This window comes from Panthera tigris, chromosome D2, assembly GCF_018350195.1.
Source record: "Panthera tigris isolate Pti1 chromosome D2, P.tigris_Pti1_mat1.1, whole genome shotgun sequence".
Taxonomy (NCBI): domain Eukaryota; kingdom Metazoa; phylum Chordata; class Mammalia; order Carnivora; family Felidae; genus Panthera; species Panthera tigris.
In genome coordinates this window covers 1,983,063-2,006,830 of record NC_056670.1, presented here as the reverse complement: position 1 = coordinate 2,006,830, position 23,768 = coordinate 1,983,063, and the positions used below count along the sequence as shown (strand labels likewise).

General features: G+C 40.2%; 1 pseudogene; it reads right to left on the bottom strand.

The window, feature by feature from the left end:
• Window positions 1-202: 202 nt before the first annotated feature.
• Window positions 203-904, bottom strand: LOC102968256 (annotated as a pseudogene).
• Window positions 905-23,768: the final 22,864 nt, after the last annotated feature.

Below are 23,768 nucleotides of genomic sequence, written 5' to 3'. Positions count from 1 at the left end.
TAGCTAAAAATGTATATATCCTTAAGGATATTTTTCTTTTCTTTTCTTCTTTCTTTTCTTTTCTTTTCTTTTCTTTTCTTTTCTTTTCTTTTCGTTTGTTTTCTTTTCTCTTGGTTTTTTTTTTTTTCTCTTCTATTCCCTTCCCTTTTCCTTTTTTTTTTTTTTTTTTTTTTGGTATTTTTAATGATCAAAACAAAAGAGTCTAAAACCACAGCTTCTGGAACCATCTGTCCTTGATGGTCTCGCATCTGTCCTTGAACTTGACCTTGGCATCTCCTCAGGCCGTGTGTTTAAGAACAGAGTCTCTGTTCTGTCCAAGGGGATATACACAGAGCACCTTGTGGGCATGAAGTGACTGTAGTTATAAACTGTCACAAAAGACTTGATCTTTGACCTCTTGGCCATTTTCTTCTGGCCCAGGGCAGCTGTCACCTTGCAGGGAGAGTGGTTAATTCCAGCCACCAGAGCATGCCTGTAGGGACGGTTTGAGGTGCCATTATCAATGTTCATCACGATGTTTTCTGCAGCCAGAGTGGCATCTGGCCAGGACCAGGACCGCCTTCTTAGGCTTCCTGAACTTGCCCATCTCAACTGCAGAAAGTTAGGGATATTTTTCTTGTATCTTCATCCTCTAGTTGTGTTTATTATCAATAACAGTGTGACTAATATTCATTGACTATCTTTTATGTTAAGTTCTACACTAAACACTTCACTTATATTACCCCATTACTTTCTGACAACAAATAAGCAAAGCTAAGGTGGTTATCCCCACACTAAAAGTAAGGAAATTGACGCTTTAAAAGGTATAATCCTAGGGACAAATTCTCAGAGCTGGAGCCAGGATGCTGGTCCTAGTCTGACGTCAGGATGTGACTGCAGCGGGTACAATAATCACCCCGCAAAGATGTCTACATCCTAAGATCTGGAACCTACGTATATGGGAGATGGCATGGCAACGGGAATTGTCAGTGGAATTAAGGTTGGCAATCAGCTGACCTTGAAATAGGGAGATCATCCCGGACTACCAGAGTGATCCTGAAAAGGTATATTCAGAACAGGAAGTCAGAGTGACACTCTGTGGGAAGAACCCAACCTTCCGCTGTGGGCTGTGAAGGTGGGGGATGAGGGCATACACCAGGGAGAGGTGTGGCCTCTAGAAGATGGAAAAGGCGAGGCAACAGCGTCTCCCTGAGATCCTCCAGAAATTAATGCACCCCGCCAAACTTCATTTCAGCCCAATGAGACCCATGTCACTGTTCCGGTCTACAGGATGTAAGATTTTTTAAAAACTGTGTTAAGCCACTAAGTTTGTGGTAATTTGCCACAGCGGCAACAGGAAAGCACTATACGGACCCAGGTGTTTCTTCATCAGAACCCTCACTGTGAACATCCACACGTTTCTGTCAGTGACCCTCTCCCTGGTGAGAAGAGGGTTATCTGTAAAGACCAAATAAGTTCTTGAGAGATAAAAGAAAAGGATGGAGGAGAGCTTTGACAATGATTCCACTTCTCCTAAGCTAATGAATGTGCATACATTTTACAGAGGATACAAGTCATTTTTTTTGGGGGGGGATACAAGTCATTTCTACACGTCCTTTGTGGTCACCTCACACACAAAAAAATCTCTTTATATAAAATCAAATGGGTTATTCAGTCATTGATCTAGTCAATTAGTTATAAAACTGTCTTGTTCTAAAAACAATACATATTTAAGCACAAAACCCAGCAAGGAAAACAAAATTTCAAAGTCAGGGAGAGATCAAGGGGAGCTAAGAATTCAAAATTAAGGAGTCTGTGGTGAAGTTAGTATGTAAAGTGCATAAATCATTAAAAAGAAAAACAATCACAAATCTTAAAAGGGGAAGAACTCCTTAAGTTTCTTGTAAGAAATGCACCTTATATATAGGGACAATAAAAGGTTAAAAATAAACAAATAAATTATACTCCAGTCAGGATATAGAAAATCTCAAGAGACCACTGCACCACACCAACAAAGGGGGAAAGCTAGACAGCCTGAAACTTCATAATTTTGGGGACCTCACCAGAAGTGTGACGATGCAATGGATGTGAAAAAAACTAAATTTCAAAAAAGGATGGGCACTTCTTGAGAGAAGCGAGTTCCACATGGGATGGCACAAGATTAGGAAGGCAAATACACAATAGGGGCTGGGTGAGAAGAAATGCCTTCCGTTGTAGCAAGGTTTTAATGTGACATGAGTGAGCCTGGAGGATGAAAATCCAGAGAAGCCAAACATCTGATTTGAATGCACTTACTAATTCCTTCTCAAAAGCCACTTATCCCTGCACAAAAGTGATGTGATGAAGGCTGGGGGAAGAGCAAAAGGACTGAGAAAGATATCCGCACAAGATGGAGGGTCGTCTTTGTCCTTTTGAGCCGCTATGACAAATGCCACACACTGAGTGGCTTATAAATGACAGAAATGCATTCCTCACAGTTGTGGAGGCCAGAAGTAGAAGACCAATGTGCTGGCGTGGATGAAGGAGGTCAGAGACTTTCCATTATACCTCAGATGGAGGAAGGAGATGGGATCTCACTGGGGTCTCTTTTACGGTGATGGTAGCCTCATCATTGAGGGCTCAGCCCTCAGGACCTCATCTCATACCAAAGTCCCCACCTCTGAATGTAATCACTTTGGGCAACGGATTTTTAATATAAGAATTTTGGAGGGACACAAGCATTTAGACCACAGCAAGGGTGTTGAGGTTCTCAGTATAATGGTATCCTAAAGGTTGGGTTTAGGATGGGACAGGGAGAGAAATATCAACTAAGAGCTCAAGGCTCTCATTGAGCCAATGGTGGCATACTGACTAGGGACCTTCACCAGCTATAGAAGCAGGACACAAAGGTCTGGGACCAAGTCATCAAATTGGAAAGAATTTTTTTTACTGAGAACAGAAAGAAGGAGGCTTCACTGGAGAAAAAGCGACTCCCTCCCAGCTACCCAAAATCTGGACTAAAAAGTAGAGATTGCACTCTGACATCTCCCTGATGATCAGGTACAAAACGTTACCAAAGACAGAGTATTATCTACCCTTGAAACATTTGAAAATGGTGGTGCGTGAAAGATGCAACAGAGCCTAAGTCCACTAAACAGTGCTATCGATGGACTCAGCCCAACCCGGATCCCAGTGGCCTGACAGGAGTAATTCCCCATGCCATTGAGTCTGCAAATATTATTTAGTATGCTTTCTACTGTCTCCTTATACATGCCCAGGACACATTTACAAAATATAACATATTTGTAAACAATGAGAAAATATATGATCGGGGGGAAAAAGTAGCCAATAGAAGCAGATTCACAAAATACCCAGCTATTGGATTCTATACAAGGCCTTACAATAGCTATTATAAATATGTAGAAGGGATTAGTAGAAAAGGAGACAAAATGTGTGGACATCTGAGGAATTTACTAGAGTGTTGCAAACTTTAAAACAAATTAACTGGACATTCTAGAGCTAAAAGATAAAATATCAAAAATGAATATACCATTCAATGAGTTTAGGTATGGACTAGACTTAGCTGCAGAAATTAGGGTACCTTAGGGGTGCCTGGGTATCTCCGTTGGTTGAGAATTTGAGTCTTGATTTCAGCTCTGGTCATGATCCCAGGTGATGGCATTGAGCTTCGCTTGGAGTCTGCTTAAGATTCTCTCTCTCTCTCTCTCTCTCTCTCTCTCTCTCTGCTCCTCTTCCCCACTCATGCTCGCTCTCTCTCTCTAAAAAATAAAAAATTTAAAAAAATAAAGAAATTAAGGTACCTTGAGGACTGGTCCATAATAAACAAACCATAAAAAAATAAAATTATGTCTGAGACATATGGGGTAACATCAAAATGAAAAACAGAAGTCTATATTTTTGAAGGACTAAAGGTAGAGAATATGGAGGAGACATATTATAAAAGATAATGCATATGAGTTTTCCAAGATTGATGACACCCAGCAATCTCCAACTAGCATAAATGCAAAGAAAACCACACTGAGATACGTCACCAGTCACACCGCAGACAAAGATAGAGGAAAGCAACAATAAAAGGAACCCTCGTGCACTGTTGGTAGGAATGTAAACTGGTGTAGCCACTGTGGGAAACAGTACAGAGGTTCCTCAAAAAATCAAAAATAGAACTACCATTTGCTGCAGTGATTCACTACTGGGTATTTACCCAAGACGATGAAAACACAAATTCAAAAATATATGCACCCCTATGTTTATTGTAGCATTTTTGCATTATTTATAATAGCCAAGTTATAGAAGCAACCCAAGTGTCCACTGACAGATGAATGGATAAAACGATGTGGCGCACACACACACACACACACACACACACACACACACACACGACTATGACACAGCCATGAAAAAAGGATGAGACTATCCCATTTACAATAACGTGGATGGACCTGGAGGCCATTATGCTAAGTGAAATAAGAATGAGAATGACAAATACCATAGGATTTCGTTCACCTGTGGAATCTAAACACAAAACAAATGAATAAACAAACGCACAGAAAGCAGAATGAGACCTATAAATACAGAGAACAAACTGATGGTTGTCCGAGGTTAGGAGGGTCGGGGGTGGGACAAATGGGTGAAAGAGAGGGAGACACGGGCTTCCAGTTGTCGAATGGGTAAGTCACAGGAATAAAGGCCACAGCATAAGGAATGCAGCCAGTGGTACTGCAACAGTGATGTGTGATGGCAGATAGTAGCCATCCCCGCAGCGAACACAGCATCATGTATAAACTTGTCCAATCACTACATCGTACCCCTGAAACTCATCTAATGGTGTGCATCAACTATACTCAAAAATTTTTTAAGCTCACTTATTTATTTTGAGAGAGAGAGAGAGAGAGAGAGAGAGAGAGAGAGCGCACAAGCGAGGGAGGGGCAGAGAGAGAGGGAGAGACAGAATCCCAAGCAGCCTCCACATGATCAGCACGGAGTTTGATGCGGGGCTCGAACTAATGACCTGTGGGATCATGACCTGAGCCGGAACCAAGAGTTGCATGCTTAACCGACTGAGCCACTCAGGGGCCCCATACTCAAAAAAATGTTTTTAAACAAAGAAAAGCAAAAACAAACACACAGAAAGACTGACATCAACAACAATTAAAAGCACCTAGAGAGATCAAAAAGAATGAAATCTTGCCATCTGCAACTATGTGGATGGAACTGGAGGGTATTATGCTAAGTGAAATTAGCCAGAGAAAGACAAATATCATGTGACTTCACTCATATGTGGAATTTAAGACACGAAACAGATGAACACTGGGGAAGGGAAACAAAGATAATATAAAAACAGAGAAGGAGACAAACCACAAGAGACTCTTAAATACAGAGAACAAACTGAGGGCTGCCGGAGGGGAGCTGGTGGGGGAATGGGCTAAATGGCTGATGGGGATTAAACAGGGCTCTTGTTGGGATGAGCGCTGGGTGTCATATATGAGAGATATATCACTAAATTCTATTCCTGAAATCCTCACTATGCCATATGTTAACTAACTTGGATTTACATTAAAAAAATAGAAATAAAAAATAGAAGGGACTAGAGGAAATTGAAAAAAGATACATTGTGCTCACAGGATTAACAATAAAATTACAGCTGACTTCTCACCAGAAAATATAGAAGACAGAAGATAATGGAATTATATATTTAAAGTGCTGATTAAAAATGTCCACTAGAATTCTGTATTTTTCAAAAAATATCCTTTAACAATGAATACAAATTAAGACACTTCAGACAGAGACAAGCTTCAGGAAGATGTACCCAGCAGACTCGAACTAGGGGAAATATCGACGAGGTAATTATTGATGATACCAATGGATACGCAACAATGCAGGGAAAAATGAGACTACTGGAAAGGGTTAATATCATATTTGCTTCCCATCTCCTTAAAATACATGGAGAACTTAATGAAACATTAACAAGTTTTTGTGAATTTATAAAAGATGGAGATGAGAAATATAGGAGATAAGAAATCGAGGCAGTAGTAAGTTGAATTTTACTGCCACAGGGTTTTCAAATTATTATCATTATTATTATTGTTATCATTAAGGCTTTATTTAGAGCAATGTAATGTTGACAGCCAAATTTAGAAGAGGGTACCAAGATAGCCCATGTGTCCACCATGACCACACATACAGTCTCCCCCTTTATCAACTCCGCCTAGCAGAGACGTGTATTTGTTACGACTGGCACATCTCAGTCACACACAGCCCACTGTATACATTACAGCTCACTCTTGGGGTCACCCATTCCCGGGGTGCGGACAGACGTATAATGACATGTATCCATCGTTATGGCATCAGAGAGTGTATTTGCACCACTCTGAACATCTCCTCCTCTGTGGGCCGACAGGATTACTTCGAGAACTTGGGTTGTGCTGGGCTGGGGGCAGTTACGAGGTCGTTGCCGGGTCTTCAGTGGGAGCTTCGGTGAGTGGGCTTCTTACCAGGCACTCAGGGGGACACGGGTGCTCTCTAGTCCCGGGATGAATGAGACCGTCTCCACTGCCTCGCTTAGTGGGGTGCCCCTGGGACTACAGTCCCAGTCAGGGTGCAGTGGGAGCCTCGGCCAGCAGGCCTTTGGGTGTGTGGATGTGTGTGAGGTCTGCTGGGTCCCTGGAGGGCTGCTCTTTGGCCACTGGATGGGTCCCTGGGTGGGCGGGGCTGCCCTGGACTGTGTCTGAGAGGGGCTGGAGCTGAGGGTGGGGCCCTTCAGAATCCCTGGGGCAATGACGGGCACATCTCCTGCTGGGCCCTGGGTCTTCAGGATTGTGGCCCGACTACAGTGGTGAGAAGGCCGGGGCTGCATGTGGCATCCTTTTGGGATCGCCAGTGGTGCACATGCGAGTGTCTCCTGCAAGGCCCCCGTGCCATCAAGGCTGTAAGCTCACTGTGGCTGGGACAGCCAAACCCAGTTACAGGGCCCTTTCCGAAAGTACAGCTTGGCCGAGTTTGGTGGGTTCACCTCCAGGGCTCCCAGACTACACCAGGAGGACCAGAGCAGCCGTACGGTCACTGGAGGGTCCACGGTCAGTGTCCACACACCTATTGCCCCATGCGTGGATAGGCGTGACTCCTCCGGGTCCCTTGGCATATTGACAGAACCAAGGTCAAATGGGGCATAGCCCGGTCCTCAGGGTGGGAGCTGGTTCCCGTCTCCAGGGGGCAAGTCAGACACCTGAGCGAGAGCTTGACTCCTCAAAATGGCTCTTGTTGACCGGGGACCGTACTGAGGGGTCACATCCTCCTGGCCCCCAGGGCTCCCGTGCGGCACTGTTGTTCTGGACAGATGCCACGGTATCGTGGCTGACAGGGGAACATGAGCACGGGACCACTGGCCCGTCTTGCTGATGTCACTCCTTTCCACATGTGCGTGACAGCGCGTGCCGGCCTCTCAGAGTGTGACAGGAACCAGCACCTGTGTCTTCCAAGTGGAAAGTCAATTTCTGATGTAATCCCTAAAGCACTTAAACGGTATCTCACCTCAGCCCTGGGGGCTTATTTTGGTACTTCTTGGTCTTATAATTCTGTGTGTCAGCATGTAACATTAGACAGCTACACTCCTCAAACAATACTAATTTATTTGCTCACTCATTGAGTTGCTCTTAAAATATTTATCGATATCTTCTGTATCCCTGCCCTCATCCATCCCTCAGGCTTGTTGCCACAAAGGGAAGGCACTTCTGAACCACTTGGGCAGGCAAAGTCGTTGAAGAGGAGGAAACAAGGAATGCCATTTGCCTAGTGCAGTGAGCTATCCCGCAATATTATAACATATTCGATATTTAACGACCTGCAACTCAAAACGAGTAAGATAAATACAAGTGCTATGATTTAAGTGCAAATTAAGCTCTCAGAAGTGTTAAAATATAGGCTTTGTATGTAATTAATGAAGCAGCGAGAGTGTAAATATTATGTAGTAATTAGATTCGTCAGTGGTAAAACTGAGGTAACCCGTGATTTATGTTCCTGCGTCAGGAACAAATTTTAAAACAAATATAATAAACAGCGATTACCGTTTTGTGATTGTAAATAAAGTCATATATTTAAGACTTGAAGCCTCACTTACCATGTTCCTAAAAAACCATTACAAACCTTGAATCTCTCAGGAGTACTTCAGTCTGAATTATTAGAACTTTCCAGGGTAAGAACATTCCCCACTTACCTCAGGTGTAATTGTCCCGGGACCTACTTTCTGCTTTATGTACAACTTACATGGGGACACACTATTGACTCATTGATAAGCTTATAAAATATAATTTTGACAAAACAGGGCATATTATGATTATGTGATTTTAAAAAGGTCAATTCCTTTTAAAATTATAATAAAGCAATCGATAAACTGAACATCAAAATCTGTAAAGAGTAGCTTCTGTGCTCTTTCTAGTGAATGGCCCATTTCTAACTAAAAGAAGTAGGAGGAGTGTTATTTTCGATTAGAAGTTCGGGATTTCCTGCTTTTCTTCTGGTTATATTAGGAACCGGATAGGAGCAGATGTACGGGAATAAACACAGCAGAGCTTCAATCTGTTCTGTCCACATGGCATTTACAGCCTCTCCCTGTGCGCACGGGGTCCCCAGGTCACCCTGAGTCCGGGGTCTCTAGCATGTTCTCCATCACTTGCTCTCGCGACTCTCTCCGCTGAAACAGTCCCCCCCCCCCCTTCCTTCTTGGGTTTGCTGGTCTACCTTCTCCTCACCCTCCGGCCTCACCTAGGATGATGCCCTCCCCAGGGAGCGTGCACCTGCTGTCCTCGGGGCTCCCTGTGCATCTGTGCACAGTGGGTGCTACAGTCAGAATCAGGATGGACGGGTAAGCGTAGTAGCTGGAGTTAGGGTTTGGTCTGCACTACCAGGTGGTCTCAATTATCTGGCCCTGGGCACATACTGGGCACCCAATGTACACTGATGGGACATCTGGATAACTGAACCTATGGTTACGTTCCCACTACGGACCTTTGGTTTGCTTCTTAAAAGTCAGCTGCCCCGTTTTGTGCCACAGTTCTCCAGAGACTTTATGAAACATCCCTTGCTCTGATTTGTTAGTTTTTCTGGGGCTTTCTTGGGTCCTTAATATTTGAGAGACTCTAAAGGGATCCATTAACCTGATTCTTAGAAAATGTCCATACCCAATATTTGCAGACTTTTTTTTTTTTTTGCAAAATGAGGTTCTGCCCTTAATCATTATTTGTAGGTAACAGCGTAAGTCCTTGTATTACCATTTATTCACCTTCAAAGGATCACTGATATCGTTGAAATAAATAGAATTTAAAGCTTGAAATGAGAATACGATGGCAGTAAAGAATTGATAGGGAACACTGAAAGCCATAATCAGCACTTGGTGATACAATTACATAATAGCCTGAAATGTGGTTACAAAATTGTAATATTCAAAAGAGAATCCGTTAGTCAGTTGCAAGAGAGGTCCTTCCTGGTGATGTTGATGAAAACGGAGCTCTCTGCCATGGCCTGGGCCCACGCTTTCTGTTAAATGTTCGCTAAAATACTAAATGAAATGATAAGTCTGAAAAGTAGCTGTCTTCGTTATCTGTTGCTGTACCTCCCCAAACGGAGTGGCTTAAAAACAACCACGGGGGACTCTGTCCACCTTACCGCCTCGTGGGAGACCGAGTTCCCCTCACTCCCGGGAGGATCAGCCCCTTGGTGCTTCACCAGCCGCCACTGACTGTTGGGACCTAATATGCATACCGTATTTCTAAGAGTATAGAGTAGACTTCAGTAAGCTTATTTGTATAGTAAGTTTGGCTTATATCACTGCATTTCAGTATTTTAATAAACTGCAAACTCTTTTCAGTGAAAGTAAATACTTTCATTAAAAATACAAAGGAACAATGACTACTGTATGACTTACATGTTTTGCGTTTCATCTGAGGCTCAGGGTTAGAGACAGTTGGAGGAAGAAACCACAACAACAAAGCGAACTTGGCCTTCCGGGCTTTTCACACCAGGCACCACCTCAGATCATGTTTAGAAAGGTAGCCTGGTCAGTCTCTGTTGCAATTAAAATGCTGCATTTGGGACGCAAATGAAAGGCAAAGGTGAAATTGTAATAAATATTTTGAGAAGAGATCGTAGAGAAAGCACGTGGATTATACTAAACAAGAAGAAAGGACCGTCCCGGAGAAGGAACCATCAGCGAGGGTCTCTTGAGAGATGAAAATAAATAATATCTATGGTTGGGTTTAGAGCCTAAAACATGAAGTGGGGACCTAGAAGTCTGAAATACATTCTTCAAGCTTCTAGAAGGCATGTGGTCAGTTATAGGAAATAAGCAGGCTGGCCCTTGATACTTACCAGTAATTGACGTTTGGTCAAATAGTAGTGAAGAAACTTGGTAGAGTATGTGAAAAATAAAGATCACTTTATCAAACTGCTATCCCCTAGATTTATAGGTTCAAGTGCTTTGCAAGACAGACAAAGAATGGAGACTAATCACCAAACCTGAAGCAGAGGGTCCAACGTGGTCAGACAAGGATCGCAGTGTAGGACACGAGGGATTGCCGCCTCGTACCTGCTCCGTCAATTTTTCCACAGTGCACTTTCTAGGTCACACATGGAAGAAGGCCCTGCTGTCTCTCTTCTGGGGACGGGGGTAGAGCCAGAGTTCTTTCATCTCCAAATAATCCCTCTTTCCAGTGCCTACCTCAAAACCTCACTGAGGGGTGCCTGGGGGGCTCAGGCGGTTGAACGTCTGACTTCGGCTCAGGTCATGATCTCGGGTTCACAAGTTCGAGCCCCGCGTCAGGCTCTGCACTGACAGCTCAGAGTCTGGAGCCTGCTTCAGATTCTGTGTCTCCCTCTCTCTCTGTCTCTCCCTTGCTCATTTTCTCTCTCCCCCAAATAAATAAGCATTAAAAAAAATTAAAAAAAAAAAAAACTCACTGAAAGTTTACCTAATTGCTTCAATATACATTTGAAGGGGTTCAGAAGAAGCCTCCCCCAAATATGCCACTTTGGTATGTGGATTATTCTGAGCCAAAGACAATCATGGCCCAGCAGACTCAGGAAGAGCTTTTTATTCTCCTCTGTCTTAAATGCCTGAAAAAATATAGACAAGGGGGCCTGTACCAGAAAGACAGCTAAACCAGAGAGCTTTTTATATCAGAGAGACTTCTGGCACAGCAAATATATATATATACATATATATGTGCGTGTGTGTGCGTGTGTGTGTGTGTGTGTGTGTGTATAATTTATATTTATGGATACATAGATATGTTTACTTAACATGTGCTCTCTTCATCTTTCTGAGACTTGTCTTTGCCTCTCTGAGCTCCGCCCCTTTTCCTTAGCTCAGGACCACCCATAAGCCTCAACTGCCTGACTGCCTTTGAGCATCTTGTCCCTCTGGGGCATTCTTCTGTGAGTAATTGGATTTGTTTTTCTCCTGTTAATCTGTCTTGTGTCATTTCAGTTATTAGGTCAGCCGCAGAACCTACAAGGGAAGAAGAGAAAAAATTTCCACCTGACACATTTATAACCACGTATTATAAGTTTCCTTAGCACTGGTTTGAAGTCACAAAGAGAATATTCAGAGGTAAGAACGCTGTTCTGTTTTCAAGTATTCGTTTAAACAACTAACATTTATTTGATGCTAAGTTTTATTTTTTCAAATACGAATTCTCATGAGCAATCAGGTAATGGATCATTCAGTCAGAGGAAGAGTTGATTCGTGAGTGGTTTGCAATATAACTAGATAGCCCTGAAGAGATACGAACTTGTATAGACAAATAACATTTCTCAAACACCTAGTATGCACCTAACATTGTGTTTGATGTCGAGGTTGCTAAATAAATAGGTAGATAATCACTTTGTGAAGATTCCCAAGTCTCTTGTTAGAGAGGTGAGTAACAACATATCAAATAATTTAAACAATTTTACAAAATATAATTTTATACTATGTTGTTATGGCAGTTTAGAAACAGAAACTGAATGACAATTACTCTTTCTTTATATGACATGAATCTTGAGCATCAACAGAAAAAAGATATTACATATTATAACTGAAACCACACACATCACTGGTGATCTGCATGTTTCACTCTCGGCTACATCTCAGGTAAGCAGCCAGCCGCAATGCAATACCACATTATTTTTTACTACTGTTCATACTTTGATGTTTTTCCAAGTCTAAAGCCTTTATTGGGTCCAAATCTAATATTCTAAGTCAGTACATTTGGAAATTTCTGCCCTAAGACCTCTGGGAAAGCACGCAATTCTCCTCATAACATAAAAATAAATGCTTCAGGGGCACCTGGGTGGCTCAGTCGATTAAGCATCCGACTTCAGCTCAGGTCTGATCTCACCGTTTGTGGGTTCAAGCCCCATGTTGGGCTCTGTGCTGACAGCTCAGAGCCTGGAACCTGCTTCGGATTCTGTGGCTCCCTTTCTCTCTGACTATCCACCACTCACAATCTGTCTCTCCCTCTCTCTCAAAAGTAAACATTAAAAAAAAGTTTTTAAAAAAATGCTTCAAATGTCTAAAGCTTCCACATATGCATATATGTGGCCATGGTGACCACACTGTATAAGTACCGTATTAAGATGCTTTATTTGTCAGATTTCTGTAATGTTTACAGTAAACAAATTAAAAACAATAAGGGGAAAAGTAATGATTACATTACATAAAGTCCCAAGTCACAGGCAGAATTTGTGACCAAATGGAAATAATCAACATTGGAACGTCAAGATCAAACTCTGTATTTTTTTTTTTGCCAAAACTTTGAGACTTTATTTTTTTTCTTTTGCCTGTAAAACATCAATATGTCAAGGGATCAATGAAAGGAAAATTCTGTGGGAGGAAGAGTCAGCTCAAAAATATAAAGTTTAGGTGCACCTCGCCAGGAAAGTTCTCATGATCACCCAGGAAAGACTCTTCTCACACACCAAACACTTGCATCCAGGTAACCACAGCTCATGTCCCATAGATAAATTAAAACAAACATACAAACAAAACTTGAGGTCAGCAAAACTGACATCCCTTGATCAAAGGTCATTTATGTAGTTCGATGAGTCCTGTCTTCTCAAAGATTACTGCGAATCAGTCCCTAAGAACTTTCTGAAAACTGCTAATGTCAAGATTTTACCTCCTCTGACTTAATGAAATATAAGAAGATAGGAAGAAGAGATGAAATGTTTTCATAGTACGCAGTCTCTCTGCATATTAAATATAATTTTATGATTTTTTGTTATAAGGATATACATATAAAAGTTTTCAAGGTATATCATTGAATTATTGACTAAATGTGAGTTTTATGTGTATTCTTATTTAAAAAGAAAACATGAGAACTAAAGAAACGCAAAAGAAAAAGGGGGGCATTTTTATATACCTACAAGTATGTTTAAAAGAAAACAAAAGGAAAATACTAGTATTAAAGGTTGACAGCTGTATGGAACTGCCAGAACACTCAGATACTAATGATGTGAATGTGAATTGATGTGGCTACTTTCGAAAACCATTGACTCCTATCAACTATAGCTGAACGTACAGACTCTCCAGACCAGACAATTCTTCCACCTCGGGGTGTATAGGGTCCACAGACATGCACGCATGTGTTCAAAAGCAACAACAAACCTAACTGGAATATTTATAACAATCATATCTGAAATATCTCATAATGGGACACTACCTAAATACTCATCAAGAGCATAAATAAATTGTATTATATTCATACCACAGAACACTATCTAGCCATGGAGAATCCTGAAGTCATAATTAGACACAAAGTATAAACAAATTTCACAAACAATGTTGAGCAAAAGAATTCAGACAACATGATTCCATTTGTAGAACTTCAAAAAAGACAATTGGTACAGCAGTAACAGAAGTCTTACGAGGGGTTATCTTTGCTGGGAGGCGGCTGGGGACAGGAAGGGAAGACGAGGGTGGCCTCTTACATGTAGAGCATTATCTGTCCCTTCTACGGGATCCACAGATTTTGAAAAATTTATTGAGAAATTATATAAATTTTGCCCATATCTGTTTTAATGTAATTTTTCTACAAAAAGCTGAACATTACGAGTCAGATTTTCAATGATATTTGTTAGAGGAATATCAGGTTTGAAATGTGTCACTTCAAATAAAACACATTTTTAGCCTGAATGTGAACAGCTAAGTCAGTCAATTGATTTGTATATTAATTGTAGATGCCATATCCAACCTCAATTTCTGTATTCGATCAATCAAGCCTACAGAGATTACCTTGAAGATGTGGTAAGTCTGTATAAGTTCTACAAAATGTTTTGCATAACTTTTCTCCAAAAGGCAAACCTGGAGGAGAAACCCACTCGGAGTGAGATTGTGCTCTGATATCAACCTTCACCTCTGGTCTCTGTTGCCAAGACCCCAACTCAAGAACATATCTACAAGAAGATGCACCAACAGAAACCTTGTGCCCCACATCAGGCATATGTATGCACATATTTTCAGTTTCTGTGTAAAGAATTTATCTGCATTGATAGAGATAAATTTCAACCTAAATTGGCTTTTCCTTGCCTTTAGTTCTTTTGCTATACCTTTTTGAAGAGTAATAAAAAGTTATTTTTCAAAATGCTAAAGGACTCAACAGTTTTATGCTTCTTTCATAAATTTAATCTATTAACTAGACAAGAATATTGCAATTCTGTGTTTATGATTGCAATTTTTAGTGTGTGTGCGTGTGTGTGTGTGTAAAATATGTGCATATAGTTTACTGGAGCTATAGCATCATATTTCAAAATAAAAATCCAACATTCCTTCGTATTAAACGTAAAACATCTCCAAAATTATGAATTCTCTGATGTATTTGACTTTACTTGACTAGTGTAGCTTTTTGTTACTGGGAGAGGCCAACCTGGTCCACCCTGGAGCCAGCAGAGCAGTGGACATGTCCTTCTCTCAGTCTTACCCCGTCTTCTGGAAGAATCTTAGCTTCACTTCTTTCCTTCCTTTCATAAACATTTTGTCCCACCAGGACATCTAAGATTGTCTTTACAGTGGATATTTTTTTGCTTTTTTGTTTGTTTGGTTGGTTGGTTGGTCAGTTGGTTGGTTTTGTTTGAAAACAGAACAGAGCTCTTCATTCTGCCCATATTTTCAGTCCAGAAAAATAAGCTCTTAATCAGGGAAGAGCAAACAGATCTGGTTCAACACATACAATGGCAGGGGTGTGGGGAATATAAGAAAGCTTATATCCATTGACATTTTAATAAGTTACATAGTAAAAGGTGGCTTTTACACACCTGGGGCATTCACAGTCATGAGCAACTTGTGATTCAGGATTAGTGTTCACTGGTAGACCATCAGGAAATGAGAACGTATGTTTCGATAAGTAAACATAATTCAAAATATATTCTCAATATCTTTAGATGCCTGGTGAGCTCTCTGAGGTCAGGTACCCAGAATGCCTTCTTCTGCATCACCCTCAGCATTTGGCAAGATATTCTTGATTTTTTTTTATTTACACACACACACACACACACACACACACACACACGTACCTTGGAAAATACTGAATGGCCACTCTCTAGGTACCACTCAGAGGGTTCAGCCTGAAGCAAGCTGATTAGCTATGGGATTTAAAAATTCATTTGTTATGCTATTATACAAATGCATCCTAATGTAGGGATTCACGGAAATAAATACTTATCAGAGTTTTGGCTTGAAGATTAATTTTGTTTTTTCTCTCTTCTGATTCATATTTTTAGAATAATAGGTACGGTATTTTTTTTTCTCATGTTATATTTATTCACATATTTTTGCCTTGCTTGGTTTTATGTATTAAAAGTAATTGAAACATTCAGGCTGACTAAACATAAGCAAGTTGACTCATGTTAATAATTAAACTTTTTACTTTGAGATAATTGTAGATTCACAAGCAGTTGTGAGAAATAATGCTGAGAGATCCCTTGTACCCTTTATGGTTTCCCCCAGTAACACCAGGAGAACAGTCACGTTTCGGGAAATTTCCATCTCCACAAGGATGTCATGCGTTGTCCTTCCTCCCACTCCTGGCAACTACTAACCTGTTCTGCATTTCTATAATTTTGTCATTTCAAGACTGTTACAGAAACAGAACCAGGCTGTTCCATGCGTCAATGGTTTGTTCCCTGTTAAACTGCAGATTATTTATCCTTTCTCCACTGGGCTGTTTCCAGTTTGGTGCTATTATGAATAAAGCTGTTATAACCATTTATGCGCAAGTCTTTGCGTAAACATTAATTTTCATGTCTCAGTGATAGAAGATCAAGAGTGCTGGATTGTATGGCAGTTCCACATTTACTTCTTTATTCTATTTTATGTTTTAAGTTTATTTATTTTGAGAGAGAGCGAGACAGAGACAGAGAGAGAGAGCAAGCAGGGGAGGGGCAGACAGAGAGGGAAAGAGAGAATTCCAGGCAGGTTCTGTGCTGTCAGCACAGAGCCCGACATGGGGGCTCGAACACACAAACCATGAGTTCATGACCTGAGCCAAAACCAAGAGTTGGTTGCTTAACCGACTGAGCCACCCAGGTGCCCCCACATTTACTTCTTTAAGGAAACTTCTCAACTGTTTTCTAGAGTGGTTGTAACATTTCATGTTCCCACCCCGGATGTAAGCTTGTGCTAGTCTCTTTGCGTCCTTACCAACATTTGGTGTTGTCACGGATTTTCAGCTCAGCCATCCTGAGAGGTGTGTAATGATATTTCACTGTGTTTAATCTGCATTTCTCTGATGGCTAACATTGTCGAACATCTTTTTATCGGCTGGTGTGCCGTCTGTATATCCTCTTTGGTGAAATATCTGATCATGTCTTTTGACCATAACTGGATAATTAGGTTTTTGCTACTGAGTGTTTGGAAATTTTATATATTCTAAGATATCAATTTTTCGTCGCATATGCTGTTTGCAAATTTTCCTCCCAGCTCTCTTCAGAATTTCATATTCTTAGCAGAAGCATTTGCAAAACACATTTACTTTGGATGGAGTCGAAACGGTCTTGTTTTCCTCACAGGGGTCCTCAATGTGACACGAAGCATGGGTTGCTGAGCTCTATAACCCGAAGACGTCATCTTATATTTTTTTCTAAAAGGCTTATATTGTTACATTTCACATTTAAGTTCTTGTTTCATTGTGAGTTAATTTTTGTACAAGGTGAGAGACTCAATGTCTGTCCCTCTGGTAATGCCACACGCTCTTGGTGACGGTAGCTATGTGAGAAGTCTTAACAACAAGCAGAATGATCACCCTTATTTTGTCTATTTCAGGATGTTTTTGGCTATCCTAGACCCTTTCTCATAAAATGCTTTACCTTTAAAAGTTTTAGTTCTAGTTCCTTTGCCTTTCTCCTTCTGTATCTGCAACATATCTCACTGGGATTTAGATAGGAATTGCATTAAACATGTATTAGTAAGGGAGAACTGAGATACTTACTATTTGAGAACTGTAATCTATAAACCCTTTTGTCTTTCCAAATTCTTAACATTTAAAATCTCTGATTTCTTTCCTGAGAGATTTTCAGCTTCCAGCAAACTGGTCCCACATATATTTTATAAAATTCCAACCTAAGTATTTTGTTTATTTTAATGATTGTAAATGGAATCATATTTTTTAAGTTTATTTATTTTGAGAGAGAGAAAGAGAAGAGAGAGAAAGCAGGGGAGGGACAGGGAGAGAGGGAGAGGGACAATCTCAAGCAGGCTCATCAGCACAGAACGTGATGTGGGGCTCGACCCCATGAACAACGAGATCATGACCTGAGCCAAAATCGAGTAAGTCGCTTAACCGACTGAGCCACCCAGGTGCCCCAATGTAATATTTTTAAGTTTGGTGCCCATATATTAATTGCTGGGATACAGAAATATAATAGACTTTTATATGTTTATTTTGTATTCTTGGCCCTGCTGAACTCATTTATTAGTTCTAGGAATTTTTTGTAGATTCCTTGGGACTTTCTATGGAGACAATCATGTTATCTCCTAATAGAAAGTTTTATTTCTTTCTGTTTCATGTGTATACCTTTTATTTCCTGCCAATCTCTAGTGCTAGGTTGGATAAAGGTACTGATGCTGTATAGCCTTACCGTACTCCAAATCTTAGGAGCAAGCATTATATCTTTCATCATTAAGTATAATGTTGACTGTATTTTTTTTAATGTTTATTTTTGAGAGAGAGAGAGAGAGAGAGAGAGAATGAATCCGAAGCAGGCTCTAGGCTCTGAGCTGTCAGCACAGAGCCCAATGCAGGGCTCGAACTCACGAACAATGAGAACATGACCTGAGCCAAAGTCAGATGCTTAACTGACAGAGCCACCCAGGCACTCCTGTAGGGTTTTTTTTAGATGATCTTTACTAAGTTGAGAAAGATCCTCACTATTCCTATTTTTTCTGAGAGTTTAAATCACAATGAAAAGTTGTCACAATTTCCATAATGTCAGGTGAATTATACCTCAGTAAAAATAAATAATTAAATAATTTCTAAAAGAATTTTCACAATTGTATGCTCAGTTGGTACAATCATATGGCTTTTCTTCTTTAAGTATTTTGATATGGTAGATTACACTGATCAATTTTAGATCAATATAATTGATCTAACCTTGCATCACGGTCACAATCCATGGTATATTTATGTTCATATGTTACAAAAGTATTTTTCCTAATGTGATCTTAAGGTTTTTTGTGTGTATAATCATGAGGATTACTGGTCTGTAATTTTTCATTTGTGTTTTTTTTTTTTTTTTTGTCTTTGTCTGGCTTTGATACCAGAGTAATACCAGCTTCAAAAAATGATTGGGAAATGTATCTTCGTCTTCTATTTTCTGGAAGAAATTGTATCGAATGGATGTTAGTTTTCTTTAAGTATTTCATAAAACTCACCAATGAAATTATTAGGTCCCAGAAATTTCTTTTGGATAAACCTCTAATTAGAAATTCAATTTTCTTTAGTTGTTATGCTATTCAGGTGAGAAATAACCTGTTACTTCTCCCTCACGTTTACGTCACAGGAGTCCTCTTTGGGGTCACCTATGGTGTCCCATGTCCAGCTGTGCCGTACAGAATTTCTACCTCACATCCTCATCAGCCCCGTGCAGTGGTCCTGTGCACCAGAACTCATGTTACTTCTGGATGGAGGACTTTTACAATTCTCCTTGTTTTCTACCTCTCACCCATCAAGAGATGGTATCTTTTTAGACTCATGATCACTTTTTCCCCTTCAGGATGTTATGCTCTTATAGCCCCTTCTTTTATCTTCTCTGTACACCTTTTAAGACTTTTTGGACCTTAGACATTTTGCTGGGAAAAGCCCTCAAGACATGAAAGCAACCTATGTTTATCACTCTCCCACTGCCTCCTGTCAGTTAATGCATTAGAGATAAGCACACACAATTAAGTGTGTGTGTGTGGGGGGGGCAGATGGGGAGTTAAATATTATTAATAAACATACATATTTTAAATACTCATTTTTTTCATCATCAGCCCATTAGATTTTATGGATAATATGGAAAGAGAATGAAGGCAAAAATTATTTGATGCGAAAAAAATAAAAATAAAACAGCTTGCTAATGTTTTATATTCAATTGTGCAGGCACCTTTTGGTAGCTTCTGCTCAATTTCCTGAGGACTGGGGTGAAGGGACTGGATGAGAGAGAGATAAAGGTATTTTCTTATTTTTAATTCCTATTATTCTAAATAATAAAAGCTTTTGTATTTTATGTATCATCAAAGCTCTCCAAATCCACAACATTCTAGCAGACTCAATTTCCTTACTTCTTCTGATAGTATATATGTTGGTGTTATGACATGGCAGCAGCTAAAGGAGGAGTAGAGATTGTTTGAGCTACCCTCATTTTGTGGAAGAGAACGCTGAGCTCCAGAAGAGATAAACGACAAAAGTGAGCCAAGTACCAATCCTCCTGGTACACCTTTTCACACACTGACTCCTGTTTGAATCAAAGTGAAGTGTGTCAGAACAATATTAATTACATGTGACTTAGCCTTACAAGAATTCATTCTGAATCCTGGATGCATCAGAGCTGAAACAATGCAATTCTCAAATACTTTAACCTTCTGACAGAGTAGAATTCTATCCGTTTTCATCAGTTAAGTAGGACACAAGTAAAAAAGTAGACTATTAAATACTTTGTTATCTTGGTTTAATATTATATTCCTAAAATTATGTCTCCTAACATTTTAACAAGATAAGAAACCAAAAGAAATATTATATCTTCCTATTTTATGTCTAAGTTATCAAACATGTTAGGCAACCACATTATAAATAAGCAAGTTTATAACTAGCTTCCCTTTAGACACATATGCAAATGATATGGTTGATAATCAAATCAGACTCCATCCTTTATTTCTTGTTGCATTGCAATTTAAACTGAAGCATAATTTTATTTTATATACCAACAAAATTGTCATTCTGGGAAATAGCCTCATAATATACACTAAGACCATATAAAATGAATTATTACTATACCTAAAGTGTGCACTGTGACGTGACTTAGTAGAGCACTAGTTTGCATGTCGTACTCTTGTCCCGCTTAACAATTACAGGAAAACAGAAATGACGGGTTCTAAAGAACAGTGTAGAATTAGCAGTAGAAATTACTGTACATCACAGTGCCATTTGATATAATGCACTTCAGCGTGCTGACACTAATCTTGATGAGGACTACACTAGAGATATCAAAAATATATGTTGTCATTTATTAACAGTCATGGACTCAAAGGTATTTATTTATCTTGCGTCTACATTTGCAGGCTACTTTTAAAAGGCTCTTATTTTAATTAACCGAATGTTGAAATCCAATTTGAAAAGAAATTTGAATGCTAAATTAAACCATTAATAAAATTCAACAGAGACAACATAATGAGGAAATGCAGAAAATTTGAGTGGTATTGAAATTTTGATTGCGAAGGACAAATTAGATTCAACCGGGAAGATGTATCGTCAGATGATACTGACATTCAGAAAATTATGCAAGATTTGGCCATTGGCTCCCCAGGTAGATAACATACCTTGTGTACGTCTATTCCCACAGGGTGAGCAGGATGTATGGTTCTATTGAAATCCTCAAACAATCATATAATTAGTGGTCTATATTTGCTGTATTGTCAATGAAGAATCTAAATGTGTCTTTCGTTATTTTAGACCCTGTCAGTTAAATGTATCAAGGATCCTGATGTAAATAATATAAGACTTAGGTTGGGGTGAAATTTATTGACTAAATACATCCAAAAAATTGAATAAGTCAACACAAAGTCAGGGAGGAAACTGGACCAAAAATGCATTTGGGTCTCAGTCACTGGTTCACCTAATTTGTTTTTCTCTATTTCTGTTAGTCTATTATTTCTTCACATTTTCTCCCTACATGATATAAATTTGGCAAATACCACCTTCCAAGTTTCCACTTTATACCTTAAACTTTTACTGATTTCAAATTTCTCAAGCCTTGGTAAAATTTCTAGTTTTCCCAGCTTGAGTTTGGTTCCTATACATGACCAGGGTTTCATTGAATAATGGAAAAATGAAGAAGTTTTATTGTGGGCAAAACTGTTTGGAGTAGCACAAAGTTTTTGGAAAGGGCTGTTGTTCTCAGAAGAAGAAATAATAACCAACCAAATAATTCTTGCCTGGTGCACGTTCTTGGAGTTGCATATAAAATATACGCATACAGAGAAACTATGCGTAGATCTCCATTTAGGTTCACTAATTCACCCAAAATCAGTTAATGGTATGGTGCTTTCTGTGTGTTAGAAGCCATGCAAGGCACCTGGGATTCCACAGGAAAGAACGCTGACAGCTTCTTTGCCCTCAAATAATGCACATTTCAATGTGGAGACCACTAGACCGCAGGCTAACGAGCAAATTCAAAACCATGTGCTAAATAAACAAGAACTGAGATGAAGAGTGCTGGGGGTGGCTATATAACGCGGCCGGTGAAGAACGTTCCGAGCACCACCCTAGTCAGTGAAGAAGGGACACCAGCATGTACAAGAGTCTGGGTTGGGAAAGATGGCGATCTGTTCAAACAAACTCGTGGTCTATCCCTCGTGAAGTGTGCAGGAGTCTGAGTGAGGGTGGGAGAAATGGTCTGATCATGCAGGACCTCAAAGGCCTGGAGTCTGAAGCTTATTCTCAAAGCCATGTGAAGCTTGGGAGCAACATGATCTCATTTATAGTTTAAAAATATCACTCTTGCTGTTTTGTGGAGAATGACTGGGGGTGATGGATGAAAGAATTATTTGGTGGTACACTGCGTGTGGTAGTTGTGAGAAATTAATAACCTGGAATAACTCATTGTTTTGGGGATTGGGTAGCTAGATAGATGGTGCCCCCTGGCATTAAGACAGAGAAGACCTGTGTCTGCACAAACAGCTGTTCCATGTTGAAATGGAGACTTTGTTGTAGTGCGTGATGGTAATGTGACAGACAGACAGAAACGGGGAAAAAACAAACAAAACCAGGGAGTAGATACTGGGTCTACAAGGTAAATCAGGGAAGGAGCTGCTTTTAGAAGGGCCTGTCATCTCTCACACTGATTCCATGACTTTGGTTTAGAATCACAGGGGTTGAAACTGTGATTTTTTTCAACATCTTGCCTAGCCAAAATTCCTACATGGAATGTTTTCCTACCAATGCTATCCATATAACATTGGAGATTAGAGGGCCTATTGGGTCCTAATGGGTCCAAATGGTAACAATGGCTGGAGCTGCTGCTGCTGCAAAAAAAAAAAATTCTGTTCTATGCCTAACTTAAAACAAGTAAGTTACTTAAGTAAATTATTGCAACGCTTTTGTGGGAGGAATAGAAAATATCTACTAAATACACTTGTAAATATACTTGCCATGAATTCTCATGACCTTCCAAATAGGAATATGGGCTCTCTTTCAGTATGCTTTCGTGGTCTACGAAATGACTCAGGTTCGGTAACTGACCACGTACAGTGACTTCATGGGGGGCGATTTTACTTGGTCTCCTGAAAATCCACTGATAATTTGCTTCAGTATAGAGGTTAAACGATACTTTTGTTGACTGTCTATGTATCTTCCCTCTAAAAACAATGCAATCAGTCGTCTCCATGACTCTCTGAAAATGGGCCCCTTCAAGTGCCACTCTGATGTTGCTTTTCAATTGCATCTATCGTGCCTGCCTGGCTTTTTAAGTGCCATCACATGACCTCTCAGGGAACCGAGTCCTTCACAGCACCACCCACTACAAGCCCTGTCTACAATGGGGAGCTGCCGCTCAAAGACAGTGATCTCCCCAGCCTCCCCCATCACCAGCACATTCCTATCACTCTGGCAAATGGAGGGACTATCCTCCAGACTCCGCACAGAATGTTGTTGGCCAGTGGAGTTGATACCTTGATGTTGTATATTTACTTTATAGTCCCCAAGTCTCTAACCCTATGATTCTTTGCTTCACTTTTACATAGTGTTGGAATTTCTATTTCATTAAAATGAGTCACCACTTTCTCCAAGCTTAAAAGAGAAACCCTAACAGCATGGTAGCATCATCTACTGGGATTATCGTCAGGGTGTTAAATGGTGCATCATTAGAGGGCTCTCCCGTATCAAAACCCCTCCTTATGTTCTCCCTGCTCTGTCAAACACCCTCAAGGTCCAGTCACAGCTCCTGAAAATACCTATTAACCAGATCCTGAAACATTTTGTTCATATTGCTCCTCCTCTGAAATCCCAGCTTCTGTTCAGTCAGGCCATGTTAGGTTTGAGTTTCATTACTGATCTAGTTGCCCACAAGGG